General features: G+C 40.9%; 1 protein-coding gene across 16 annotated transcripts in view; it reads right to left on the bottom strand.

Moving 5' to 3' along the window:
* Window positions 1–10,702, bottom strand: part of VRK1 (VRK serine/threonine kinase 1) — a 112,660-nt gene extending 101,958 nt beyond the window's left edge. For 14 of the 16 annotated variants that reach the window (XR_012416339.1, XM_065518433.2, XM_005562174.4 and 11 more), the window contains exon 1: window positions 10,605–10,702. The gene's annotated coding sequence lies outside the window, so the exon portion shown is untranslated. Of the gene's footprint in view, window positions 1–10,258; window positions 10,439–10,604 lie in introns of those variants that run through there. The other 2 variants (XM_045396945.3, XM_073998546.1) reach the window with 1 other exon arrangement.
* Between the last annotated feature and the right edge of the window lie 3,668 nt (window positions 10,703–14,370).

Raw genomic sequence — 14,370 nt, 5'->3', positions numbered from 1 at the left:
CACACAGAGAGAGAGAGAGAGAGAGAGAGAGAGAGATGGATGGAGGGAGAGAGAGCGGGAGGGAGCGAGAGAGGGGGAGGGTGGGGGGGGAGAGAGAGAGAGAGAGAGAGAGAGAGAGAGAGAGAGAGAAATGACTTCTTTCTCTTGTATTTCCAGTCTCAGTGCATAGCATCATCACATACATGTTCTTTTAGGCTAGAAGCTTCCAATTAAACCAAGAATTAGGATTGCAAAATATCTTTAAAAGTTGCAGTTAGCTAAATTCAATAAAATTTAATGAGACAAACATAAGCTCCCATGGTTGGACCCCAAAACTAATGCATACAAACAGGATGAAAAGACATAGCTCAGACAGATGCAGGGATTTTATTCAACTTTATGTTCAATGTATGATGTGGTCACAAAATGATATAGCCAATATTAATAAAAATATAGTATGTAGAAGGAAGGTGATATCTTCCCTTAACCCACAGAAGAAAAGTGTTATATCTAGAACAAGAGATACAACTCTATTTCTCATGTATCAAGCCATGTCTGGAGCACAGAATTCAATTCAAAGCACTACAGTTTAAAATGAAATTTCTTTAAAAAGAGGAAAGCCACCAACGTGGTAAACTGACATGAAACCATGCCATGTAAGGAATAGCTAATGAACTGGAGATGTTTCAAATCAAAAAGACTGAGAATACTTGATGACTATTTTCACATATTTGAAAGGATGTGACGTGGAAGAGGGATTCAGCCTGTTCTACATTTCTCCAAAAGGCAGAAGTGAGTAGAAGAAACAAGTAGACTTCCACTCAGTGTAAGAAAGAACCTTCTAACGGTCAGTACTTTAATAAAAATAGGATAGGCTGTCTCTAGAGCAGTGGTTCTCAACCAGAGATGATTCTGTCTCTGTAGCCAGAGATGCTACTAAACATCCCACAGTGCAGAGAACAAACAATGACCCATGTAAAATGTCAATAGTCCCATAGATGAGAAATTCTGCCCTAGAGCTATGTAGTGAGTTCTCTGTCATTGGAAGCATTTCATCATAGACCAGACCATGTGATGACGTCACAAGAATGGTGGGCCAGAAATGGTGGCTTGTCATTCCAGCTACTCAGGAGGAGGATCATTTGCACCCAGGAAATCAAGGTGGCAGTGAGCTATCATCACACCACTGCACTCCAGCCTGGTTGACAGAGCGAGGAAGGAAGGAAGGAGGGAGGGAGGGAGGGAGGGAGGGAGGGAGGGAGGGAGGGAGGGAAGGAAGGAAGGAAGGAGGGAGGGAGGGAGGGAAGGAGGGAAGGAAGGAGGGAAGGAGGGAAGGAAGGAAGGAGAATGATGGGAAGTGAGAGTGAATTGAAAAAAGTTTTGTTTCAGATACCTCTCCAGAGAAAAACATCTTCAGGTATATCAAAGTGAAAATGATGATGATGACAAACATTTATTGAACACTTACTGTGGGCCAGACATTACACCAAATGACTCATGTATACATTTTGCAGTTAATTCTCTCAACTCTAAGTATTACTTTACCTTGATTTGATGCTAAATTGAATTGCTCGAATGTCACACAGCAGTCAATATTTGAACTAGATCTACCTGATCCAATTTTATATGTCACTGTCCAAAGCATAAACATCAAATGACTTTCAAAGCTTTCAAACTCTGGAAAAGAAATGAGCAAGCACATACTCCACAAGTATCAGTATAATGTCTGAACAGGTTTGTACTCACTGTAAACCTAGCTGGCTAGGAGAAAGAGGAAAGGATTATTTGAAGTAGTCCTGTGATGAAGAAGAGAACAATTATCCTGATTGTCCCCAATTGCCTACTTCTGTAAGAGCCAAGAAGCTCTTATATACCCATGGAAGCTGGGATTAATGATGACATCCCTTTATCCACAGGCGTGAAAGCTCAGGATGGACAGACGTTTGAACATCCCCGACTGGGAATCCTGCCCTTAACAAATACACTAGATGCAGATACATGGTTTCTTGGCTGCCTATACTCACGCCCATCTGTCAGGATGGCAGTATGCCTGCTCACATGTTGGTCAAACTGTCACTAGGGCATAGGTGCCAAGCAATGATAGTTTTAAATGGGCAGCTTGCACAGCACTATAAGAGCTTGCTCTTCTGCAGAAAAAAAAAAAATCTCGGTGATAATACTGAAGGGCTGCAATCACAAGTGAAATATTCTTGGTCAATCTCAACATTTCAGTGGAAAAAAAGATCTAGACAAGTAGAAAAGAATCAGACTAAGGAAGTTAAATCAAACACAAAAGGTACTTTAAAAACATTTGAGTTGTTGCATGAAAGCTTTTAATATTGCCCTTCTTTCATTAACATGTGTCAATGGTAACCTCTTATACTGTAAAATCCTTGGCCCAACAAGTCAGCAATGATTTTTTTCTTAATGGGATGATACATTTTTCCATGTTCTAAATAGGAACAGAAAGGCATTGAGTAGTTCGACACTATACAGGTTCTATTTGTTGACTGATTATTTTTTAAATGACTTAAGTCCAATCTACAGCCATGATAATCTTTTAAATGCACAAAAGAAAGCAGAAATCAAATGAGATCCCCACAGATAAATGGTGGGGGAGGGGAAGGGTATAATTTGCCTGGAGAAACCAAGAACTGAAGTAGGCACTAACAAAATGGAAAGTGAGTACTTTCGCTCATGAATTTAACAGGACTCAAGGGCCAAAACACAGATATCTTTCACATCCCCCCGACTATAAGTAAAATGTTCCTATACTACATCTAGGTTTCTAGTGTATCCTTTGATATCTCACATGAAATACATAATGTCCTTACTGTCTGGAAATTGTTCCCTAAGACCAAAACCTTAAAGCTGCAATTTGAGCCACTTGTTCTTATACAGTCCTCAGGATTCTGAAGAACAGCTGGTCATCATCATTTTCTGTATAGTTCTTCACATACAAGTATCAGGACATACTGATCTAATAACCCCTGAGTCTCCTCTTTGCCATGATAAATAAATATGATCCCAATAACTTTTCCTCATTGGACCGATTTATGAACTCTTTATGTTTTTATCATTTCAGTTGCTCAACTCTTGGACTCTTTTCAGGCCTGGTAAGAAATGTCACCCACATCAACAATAAGCCAATGGAAACTACTCTTTTTCCCACATGTATAACTTAATAACAGTAGCATAAATATGAAACAGTTTGGAAGTCCTGCAGACTTCTCCATATCCATCACTGAGGACAGTAGCAAACTTTGAAATCTACCACTGCCTTCTAGAAAATACTAGGAATTTATAACATTCTGAAATAACACCACTTTTTTAGCTTTCTGGCAGATATTTGTATTACAAAGTAGTAAGTCAAGGGTCATGATTATATCCCGTTCTTCCTACCAACGTATCACTGCCAAAAATCGTCCTAAAACAACTTCTCTTTAATACAATTTCTATCATACCATTTTCCTGCTTAAGAATATACAGCACCTTCCTAATGGCCAATGAAACTGACTACAAATGCTTCAATCTAGCCAGTTTATATACTCTTTCTTTTTCATGAACCAATGATTCTTCCTTTACTTCTCTACTTCCCTTCACTTGCATAACTCCCCAAAACGGCTAGTTCTTACTTATTTTCTCTAGAACAGATCTTTGCCCATGTTATTCTCTAAAATGTTTTCCCACTTTTTCCAGACTCCAGCCATGTTATGCCTTCAATAAACCTGTATTTATTCATACTTAATTGCTCATTCATTTCTTCCTGTCTTTGTTTTCATATCTAATTTACAGTATATGGCCAAGTGATTTTTGATTTTTAAAACTTATTCAATGGAGAAAGGGTAGGCTTTTCAACAAATGGTTTTGGAACAACTGGACATCCATAGACAAAAGGAAAAGAAAAATGTACCAAGATCTAAATCTCACATCCTGTGCAAAAATGAAACCAAAAAGGATCTAAATGTAAGACATATACGGGTAAAACACTTAGAAGAAAAAATGAGAACATCCTCCTGACCTAGAGTTAGGCAGAGAGTTCTAAGAAAGGCACTAAAAACACGATCCATATATTGAGAAGTTGGACTTTATCAAAATTTAAAACTTTTTAGATGCTAAAGACACTAGAAGAAAATGAAAAAACAAGCCAGAGACCGAGAGAATATATTTACAAATCATATACTTGGCAAAGGATTTGTATACACAACATATAAAGAGTGCTCTAAAATCAATAACAAAACAGGTAAAAGATTTGAACAGACAAATCACCAAAAAAAAAAAAAAATGAATGGCAAATAAGCACATGAAATCATCAGCCATTAGGATGAAAATTAAAGCCATGAGGAGATACCAGTACACACAAAAAATATCACCAATACCAAATGGTAGTTAGGATGTGGAGAAACTCTCTCTCAAATACAGCAGCCCCCGCTTCATCTGTGAGGGATACATTCCAAAGCCCTCAGTGGATACCTTAAACGATGGAGAGTATGGAGAGTATCAAATCCTACATAAATATGCTTTTTCCTATATATACATTAGATATACATACGATAAAGTTTAATTTATAAACTAGAGGCAGTTAAGAGATTGACAACAATACTTAAAGTAATTATAACAATAGGCCAGCAGCCGGGCACGGTGGCTCACTCCTGCAATCCTAGCACTTTGGGAGGCCGAGGCAGGCGGATCACCCAAGGTCAGGAGTTCGAGACTAGCCTGGCCAACATGGTGAAACCCTGTCTCTCCTAAAAATACAAAAATTAGCCGGGCATGGCAGCAGGCGCCTGTGATCCCAGTTACTAGGAAGGCTGAGGCAAGAGAATCGCTTGAGCCTGGGAGGCGGAGGTTGCAGTGAGCTGAGATTACACCATTGCACTCCAGCCTGGGGGACAAGATCAAGACTTGTCTCAAAAAAAAAAAAAAAAAAAAAAAAATGCCAGCATCACTAGTCTTGCACTTCAGGTCATTACTAAGTAAAATAAGAGATTCTTGAACACAAGCACCAAGATACCAGTCAATCTGATAACCAAGAGTGACTGACTAGCTGGTGGGTAGTGTATACAGTGTGGATACGGTGGACAAAGGGATGATTCACATCCCACCTGGGACAGAATAAGAGGGCTCAAGATTTCATCATTATATGACCCAACAGTTGCACTTCTCGGCATTTATTCTAGAACAATTAAAACTTACAGTCACACACAAACCTGTACATTAATGTTCATAGCAGCTTTATCTGTAATCACCAAAAACCAGAAACAACCCACATGGCCTTCCATGGGTAAATGGTTAAACGTGATACAGTCAAAAAAATGGACAAGCACTGTACAATTATCAAAAGCAGGAAAGTGACACTAATACAATATTCATCATTGAACTACTTATTGAAATGTCAACTTTTACATTCTTTTGTGTGTCTAATTCTAGGACATTGTGTCATGTGTACAGATTCATGTAACCATCACCACAAACAAGACACTGAACTGTTGTATCATCTCAAAGAAAGTCAGCCCTAACCCCAGCAAAACTGGTCTGTTCTCCATTTCTGTAATTCTGTCATTTTGAGCATGCTATATAAATGGAATCATACAACCTCTGAGACTGGCTTTTTTCACTCAATACAATGCCCTTAAACTCCATCCAAGTTGTCGCATGTACCAACAGTTTGTTTCTTTTTTTGATGGTGGTGTTCTACTGCAAGACTATCACATTTTACTTAACCATTCACCCACTGAAGGACATGTGAGTTGTTTCTGCTTTTTGGCTACTATAAACAAGGCTGCTACGAGCATTCATGCACAGGTTTTTTTGTGAATGTAAGTTTTCATTTCTCTAGGATAAAGGCTCAGGAGTGCAACTGCTGGATTGTGTGTCAAGTGTATGTTTAACTTTTCGAGAAATTGCCAAACTAATTTCCAGCAATCATTTTAGATTCCTACCAGCAACATATGAAAGATAAATTTTACAATCAGCATTTCTAAAGTATTTTCTGCAAGTCTGAAAAAACAAGATTAAACTTCTTAAATGTTACAATCTGAACTTATTTTTAAAAAATGAATCTTAGAACTTTTTTCCTGATTCCCAAATAACAGATTTGTTTTATTACCTCTAAGAAAAAAATGTATACAGCTGACCCTTGAACGACATGAGTGTGAACTGTGCAGGTCCACTTATACAGATTTTCTTCTGCCTCTGCCATTCCAAGACAGTAAGACCAACTTCTCCTCTTGTTCTTCCTCCTGAACTTAACACCAAGACAATGACGATGAAGACCTTTAAGATGGCCCACTTCCGCTTCATCAACCAGAAATATATTTTCTCTTTCTTAGGGTTTTCTTAATAACATTTTCTTTTCTCTAGCTTATTGTATTGTAAGAATATAGCATATAGTATCTATAACATACAAATATGTGTTAATCAATTGTTTATGCTATTGATAGGGCTTCTGGTCAACAGGCTGAGTGGTTATGCTTTTGAGGAGTCAAAGCTTATACCTGGATTTTCAACTGCGTGGGGGTCAGCACTTCCAAGCCCTGAGTTGTTCAAGGGTACACTGTAATTACATATAATCTCTATGTTGATAGCTGTTGCCAAATTATATAGTAAACTGCAATAAAGTGTGAAAAAAGCAACTCTAAAGACTACAGTAGAAACAGTAAACATTTCTTTCCCTATGTTTTCCAGACACAATCTATAAAGACTTAAGGTCTAACAGTTCTAACACTTAATATTGTGAAATGCAATCAGAATGCATTAATACTTAGTGTCATCAAATGATGACTTTTCTTTAGCTGTTACTTGATAAACAGTTTAAGAAAAGCAATTAACCTGAAATAAAGCTATGGTTATCTCAGCTATGTCTAAAGTCATGGTTTGTTTAATTTTAGATACAAATGACAATTAGATAATGCAATCTCTTTTGCATTCTTAAAGCAAGTATCGAAGTCTAGAGCAGACATATCTGCCGACATACAAACAGTCAGACAGACGGTCCTCAAAAAGAAAAGAAAATACACAGAAAGAAATTATAAGGTCCTCGAAACAGTAGAATGGGGCTGCTGGTGTTCCTAATGACTTTCAGTTCTCATGTTTAGTCCCCTAGAGGACCAACTATATTGTTCCTGATACTGAGCTCCACAAGACATGTGTCCTTCCATTATCAATATAGTATTTGCTTTAAAAGTGTATGACAGAACATTCCCAAATCTCAAATTACCTTGCAATTTAATTATTACTTCGTCTAGTATATCTTCCCATTTAATGAATAAGACTTACCAATAAACATTTTAGTATACAAGTTTAATATTCATCTTCAATATTTGCCAGTGTGAACAGTATCTACCTTAATTTTCAAATCCTAGAGCACTGGTTCCCATCCTATGGGCAAGAGACCCATAGAGAGATAGGAGTAACTGCAAAGAATCATCAAAATCCTGTACTTACCTAAAGACTAAATAAACATGATTCACAAACATATATTTTTCCAAGCTGACAAAGATGCTGTAGCTAATAAAATTCTTAATAAATTTCCCGAAGAATGTTGGTAAAAGTAGAGCAGTTTCTTCTCATTAGTATTTATTGATGAATACTAAAAATCTAACTCCTAATATGGGAGAAGGGCCCCTGCTTATACCTCTCTAGATTTTCTAGAGAGCTTTTCTTTTTCAAAGTGTTGCCCATATGTCACTCAGAACAAGAGTAGTAGGATGTGCTTGAATTTGAGTGCAAAGATTTAAGACAACATTGGGAGAGATGGAGCAGGAGTAATTGGGAAAGTGCATGAAATTACTTCAAAATAGCAACTTCGGAATGCTGGATGCTTAAATATCATTCAAGCACCAAAGGGAAAAAAATTCAAAGGACACAGCCCTCTGCATCTTTATAATGGCAATGAGAAATAGATTCACAGGAATTTTGATCAAAGGAGCCAAACTTATCCTACAGTAAAATTACATCTTGGTTACAACACCTACCTAAATGTTTTATTAGGGTTCTATCACCCTTTTAAATTAATCTTGCACCTTTATTAAACATTTTCTACATTTTAACATTAATAGTACAGTTTTTCAAATGTGCTCTACACATTTATTGGATTATTCTGTGCTGGATGCTAGATAAAGTTTAAAAAAAAAAACAAAACAGACACATATTAATTAAAAACAAAGAAAACTTGCTTTGGCAAAACACTACAATAGCAAGAACAGACTTTGCACCTAGCACAATTCCTTGCAAATAGGGGGCACGTGATCTCTGGTGAATAAATGAGTCCATTTCTTCTCCGAAAAATAACCCTGGCAAGCATGTAAAATATCCTACCAGTCTGAAAAATATTCTCCAGTCCTATTCAGTTACCAATCCATTCTCAGAACCCATCAAGAGCAATTTTCATGAAAGCCTCACTCACACGCACAAAGAGGGAGCATTTAATTCCCATTAGGCTCACTGCCTGATCTATGGAGATATAAGCATTTGCACATTTGCATAAATTCAGGAGACATCCTTCATTTGATATAAGGTAAATCTTAAAGCTTCGCTTCATTTCCAAATAAGTTTTATTTTTCAAATCAAAAATATTTTTAAAGTTTTATTTTTCAAATCATAATCCTAATCATAGTACATTATATCTTATTAGGGATGCTTTTAAGAAAAAAAAATATAGCTGTCAAAATTAAAATCTTGTTTTTTCATTTCTAGACATCTGGGACATTTCACTTATATATTTATTATTATTTCACATTAGTTCTCAAAGTTAAAAAAAAAAAAAGCTGGCCTATTTCCTTTAAGAAATTTAATTTTAGGGTCTGTCAACATTTTGAATGCATTACTGTTATTTTTAAAATATACACTTGCATACTGGAATAAAACTTAGCATAAGCTTTCCATATAACCATTTCCTGGGCACTTACTAACTTACTATATGCCAGGCTCTATGCTTAACACATTACTCCATTATCTCATTTGTTTAACAAATATCCTCTCATAATTTTTGCAGCACTGAGCATAACAAGAAGCCATTGCACTATAAAGCTGGTATTTGTACTAGATACCAGAACTAAATTGACAGTAACGCCTAACACAAGTTTATTGTTATTAAATTCAAGTTGTGTTACTGTATTAACACAGAATCTGATCAGCAATGTTGAGATGTAGAGAATACCATCTGTGGTAGCATCAACAGAGAAAGCTATTATTAAGTGACTAAGTTATATTCCTTTCTATAGGTAACAGATGAACATAATAATATCCACCCAGAAATGTAATTCCAATCACTACATGCCATTTTGAAGAACATAAACGTAACCTACATAAAGACTATATAAAGAACCCTTGCTTCCTTCTGAAAATGCTTCAAAATTCTAGATTAAATTCTCCCCCAAAGTATCATGCTCAGCATGTCATAAAGAAAGGTGCCTTTATTGCGAACTCTTGAAAATAAATGCTGCCCTACATTTTTTTTACTCTTTTGAATTTCAGATTCAACAGATGGGCAATTCCAATTTAAAAAAAAAAAAGAAAAGAAAAAAAACCACACACACAGTAATTAATGAGGTTCTTCAACAGTTCCCTAAAACATCCTCCCAATAGCAAAACTGGTGTTTCCAAGTTGTTCCAAGAAAGGGACACAGAAGAGGGAAGGCAAGAGCCTATACAAAGGAAAACAAAAATGGGTGACTTGAAAGAAAGGACATCAGAAAAATGGGTGGCCTCAACAGGAACCTGTAGTGTCTGACTCCGCTGCTGTCTGTCGAATTTAATTCAATCACCTAAGAGTTTTGAGACGAGAACCAAAATACTATTTCGGTGGCAGGAAAAACTATGCGTTGCCCTTGAAAGGAGCTGCAACAGTAAAGGATGCCACCCTGCCAGGTAGGGACAGAACAGAGGAGGAACTGTCAAACGGGATACGAAAGTCCTTTGCAAAACCCACAAGCGGCTCTAACTGCCTTGCACCAGACAGACCCTCAAGTACAAGACCACGGGGCCTCCCCGCGACGTGACAGGGAAATAACGGGCGGCCTCGCGGTCCCCAGGCCTGGCTGCTATCCTCAGGGGTCAGCCTCTCTATTCCCTCTCAGGTTTCAAGTCAAAGGTCACATCCTCTGAGATGACCTCCCGGATCACCTAACCTAAAGAGCCTCGCGCCCATTCCTCTAGCCCGCAACTGCCTGTCCCGTTTCTAAGAAAGCATGTCCGTATCCGCAAAGCATCGCAGCTGCGTGTGTTGTTTCCCTAGTAGACAGCGAGCTCCGCGGGGCAGGGGCCCCGCCTGACAGACCCAGCTTCCCGGCGACGCCCGAGGCGGCGTTTAAGAGCTCGGCCGCGACACCACGCGCGTCCAGAACGTGGAGCTCAGATGGGGGCCGGCCTGGCCAGTCCAGGAATCCCCGGGATCGCCAGCGGGGCCTGAGCGAGACAAGCAAAGAGTGAACGCCCGCGCAGGCGGAAGCCACGCGGCGGAGCGCGGTCCCGCGGGGCAGCCAGGGCTGACGGCGCCTTCCGCACCCCGGCGGACCCACAGACCGCCCGGAAGGCCCAGTGCCGGCCCAGCCCCCGGCCGCCCTCCTCCGCGCCCCCAGCTAGGCGCGCGAGTCCTCGAGCAGTGTCGCCTGCGGCCTCCCTACCCTAAGTCGCAGAGCCGTCACCTTCTGCCCAGTACGAACTTCCCGCCGCTTTCGCCGACTCGCAACTCGGCAGCGGCGCCGGCCCCTTGGCACCCTGCAGTATGGAGCCTTCCCATTGGCTCGGAGGCGACGGGAGGGGCGGGACGAGCGGGAACGCGGCGGGGCGGGACGGAGGCTACGCTAGCCCCGCGCCTCCCCGGGAATGCCGGGAGCTGTGGTCCAGCGCTCCCAAGGCATCCTGGGAGTTGGAGTCTCTTAGCGGCAAAGGGAGATCCCCGTCCTTCTGCTCCCTAGCATTCTAGGAAATATGGTTTACAGCCCTGTTCTTAGTAGCTTGATTTATTGTGTTGGCAGAGAGTTGGATGTAAAATAAGTTTCCTGTTTCTGTTAGGATTAAATGAAATAATCTATAGACAGTACTTTAAACTTAGTTGGTGCTCAATAAATAGCAGATAGTATTATTCTGCCCAATCATTGACATGTGTCTAAATCCTACTGTTTTTCGAAGCCTATTTCAAAGCCTATCTCAATGTCTACCTAATCCTCTGCAGTGTTTCACCTGTAATCAACGTATGGCACAGTTTGCATTGTGTTTATTATACTCAGCTAAGTCTCCATCATCCATGAGACTGAAAGCTTATTGGGCACTGGGTCACTGTTCTAGGTCAAAATCACTGAAGTCACAGGCAGAGGGAGATTAACAATGAAGCCAATGAAGCGTAAGCTTCAGGACCTCACTTGCGCAGGTCCTTCAATGAGTTTACATAGCTTTTTGCTTTTTATTTGTCAATTTTACTTTTCTTTTTTTTTTTTCTTAAGATAGAATCTCACTTTGTCACCCAGGCTGCAGTGCTTTGGCGCAATCTCCGTTCACTGCAGCCGCGACCCCCTGGGCTCAAGCAATCCTCCCACCTCAACCCCCCAAGTAGCTGGGATTACAGGCACAGGCCACCACTCCTGGCTAATTTTTGTATTTTTTGTAGACACAGGGTTTGACCATGTTGCCCAGGCTGGTCTTGCCCTCCTGAGCTCAAGCAATCCACCCCACCTCGGCCTCCCAAAGCACTAGAGTTACAGGCATAAGCTGCCACACCTAGCTGATTTTTCTTAAAGTAGATCCTCCAAAATTATGTGAACTTCAGTCCCTACAAAACCTGAAATCACTCTGTCCATTAGACAGTTCAGTATAGTGCCTGATGTCTTACATTTTCCCCTCCAGATACCCTCGTCTGCGTATGCTCCAAATACTTCTCCTGCCTGCCCTCTGCCCCAGGAGGCTGACCTCTACAAATTGCTTCACGCTCCCTGGGCTCCCTGGGCTCCCTGGCTTTAGGGTGTGCTCAGTGGAGAACCCCACAGAAGACTGGAGGAAAAAGAAAGGTCGGTTAGAGTAGGTTAGGCCCCTGGATCCTTACTGGCAAGGTCACCTCCAGTTGGCAGGTCCCTCAGCTGAAGGTCACTGCTCCCTGGCCCTCCCTCCAGTTTGCAGTAATAGCCCTTCCTTTGTGCCTCAGGTCTGGAAGTGATAACATCACGGCTGCTGCTGACCCACAAGTTACTGCTCCCTCTGTCGTGGTTCCTACCCCCAACACCATTGTAAATAGTCTCATTGCAAATAACCTTCCTCAGATTATCCTATTTTGAATTATGTCATCTGCTTCCTGTTGAGACCCTAACAGAAACACATGGGCAAGGTGAACACTTGATAAAATTTGTCGGCAAAAAAGTCTCAAGATTTGCACATCTCATGGGTGTGGAATCCCCCAGCAAGACTCTGTGGCCAGGATCCACTGAGAGAAAGACACACACACCCACACACACACACATACAAACACATACATGCTAAGAAAACTTGGAACAGGACTTATCTGTCACAGTGTGACCGTATTCCCCTAACCTCACAATAGACATGTGAAGAAATGTCCCTGCTTCCACGCTGGGTTGACAATTGGCTGGCCTTAAAGCACAGTTAAATCAGCAACAGTGTAAGGTGAGAATGGAATGTATTTATTCTGGAGCTCTTGGCCCTGGCACCCTTCATCTGATGGCTCACTGTTAAACACTCCTTACGTGCAACCATGTTCCAAGGCAGTTGCCAGCACCTACAACATCATCCACACATGCTGAGATGTCTTCCCAGTGCAGAGCGTGGCAGGACACCAGTCCAAGCTGTGTCACAGAAACAACACGTCTGAAATGCTGTAGATAGGGATACAACTCTCGAAGCTAGGAGACCCTCGATACATTTTTATGAGTTGATAGCTTGGTATCAAGATCAGGGTCATATATAAGATTGACCAGTGAGGACTTGCCATTGGTGGGCTTTAGAAATTAAGAATTGATGGCTCATGCCTGTAATCCCAGCACTTGGGGAGGCTGAGGCTGGCAGATCACGAGGTCAGGAGTTTGAGACCAACCTGGTCAACCTAGTGAAACCCTGTCTCTACTAAAGATACAAAATATTAGCTGGGCATGGTGGCACCTGTAATCCCAGCTACTCAGGAGGCTGAGGCAGGAGAATCTCTTGAACCCAGGAGGCAGAGGTTGCAGTGAGCCGCGATCGTGCCACTGCACTCCAGCCTGGTGACAGAGTGAGACTCTGTCTCACATTAAAAAAAAAAAAAAAAAAAAAAAAAAAAAATTAAGAATTAAACTAGGCAGAAAATGCTCATAAAAATAATCCTGCCATATATTCAAATACCTATACAGTCCAAACAAATGTTTACAGAGCACTTACTGTGAGCCAGGGATTGAACCAAATTCCAGGGATTCTGGTTGAACTAATGTTTAACGAGTCCCTACTATTTGTCAGGCACTGTGATTTTTCATACACATTACTTCCCCAATTCTTAGAGGGGAAAAAAATCTCAAAGAATTTAGACGATGATTCTTGGTCCCCTGAATCTACTTCCAAATGTTCTTTTTACTGCCCCTTTATGCCCAGCATCAATACATGAGGACAGTTCTTATAAAGAAATAACTTTAGCACAGTAGTGAAGACTTGTACAGAATGCTGTCATAGGCTAGTACTGAGATTCCTGGTTAAGGCGTCATCATGGATGAAGCAGGGTGACTTCATGAATAAAAATTTTCCAGCTTCCCAGTAAAGGCAAACCAACTAAAAATTTATACATGGGATCTGTATTGATTTGCTACATAGTCAGACCCCAGAGTTCCTTTTTTCTTTTTTTTTCATCTATGGGATCCCTAACACAAAGGAATAGAGAAATAAAAATAATCCAGGCACTCTGGGAAAGTGTGAGGAGGTTGGTCTTGGCTCCACCGTGGCAGAAACTCAATCTATAAACTTCAAACAAACGCCATAGTCATTAGGAAGCAACACTGTCCTGGCGGGCTGCCCAGCAGGCACTGATTCAACTTGTGAGTCAGTGTATGCATCCTTGTCCTTGTTGTTTTCACCTGTAGAATGGGAACAATCATTCTGGGCCAACCAGCTCTCTGCCACCCCAGGCTGATGGGAGGCAGATGAGGTAATGTTTGAAAAGGGCTTTGATCTATCCAGAACAAAGTCACTAGGGTGTCCTTACTCAGTGTAAATGGCCTAGGAAAAGCCCAAGGAAATATCACTTCCTGGGAGAAAGGAAAGGAGAGAGGAGTGAAGGGCAGAATGTGATCAGGGTCTGCTGAGTACCCTGACCCTGGTTTGTACTCCCCCACCGGCTCTTGATGCTTTATCTCATCCCAAGTGCCCAGAACCCTTATTTCCCTTTTAGCAAGGACTTTTGAGGATCTACTGTGTGTCAGG

Source organism: Macaca fascicularis, chromosome 7, assembly GCF_037993035.2.
Source record: "Macaca fascicularis isolate 582-1 chromosome 7, T2T-MFA8v1.1".
Classification (NCBI taxonomy): Eukaryota; Metazoa; Chordata; class Mammalia; order Primates; family Cercopithecidae; genus Macaca; species Macaca fascicularis.
Note: the sequence above shows the minus strand (reverse complement) of the source record. Positions and strands in the feature narration are given on the sequence as shown.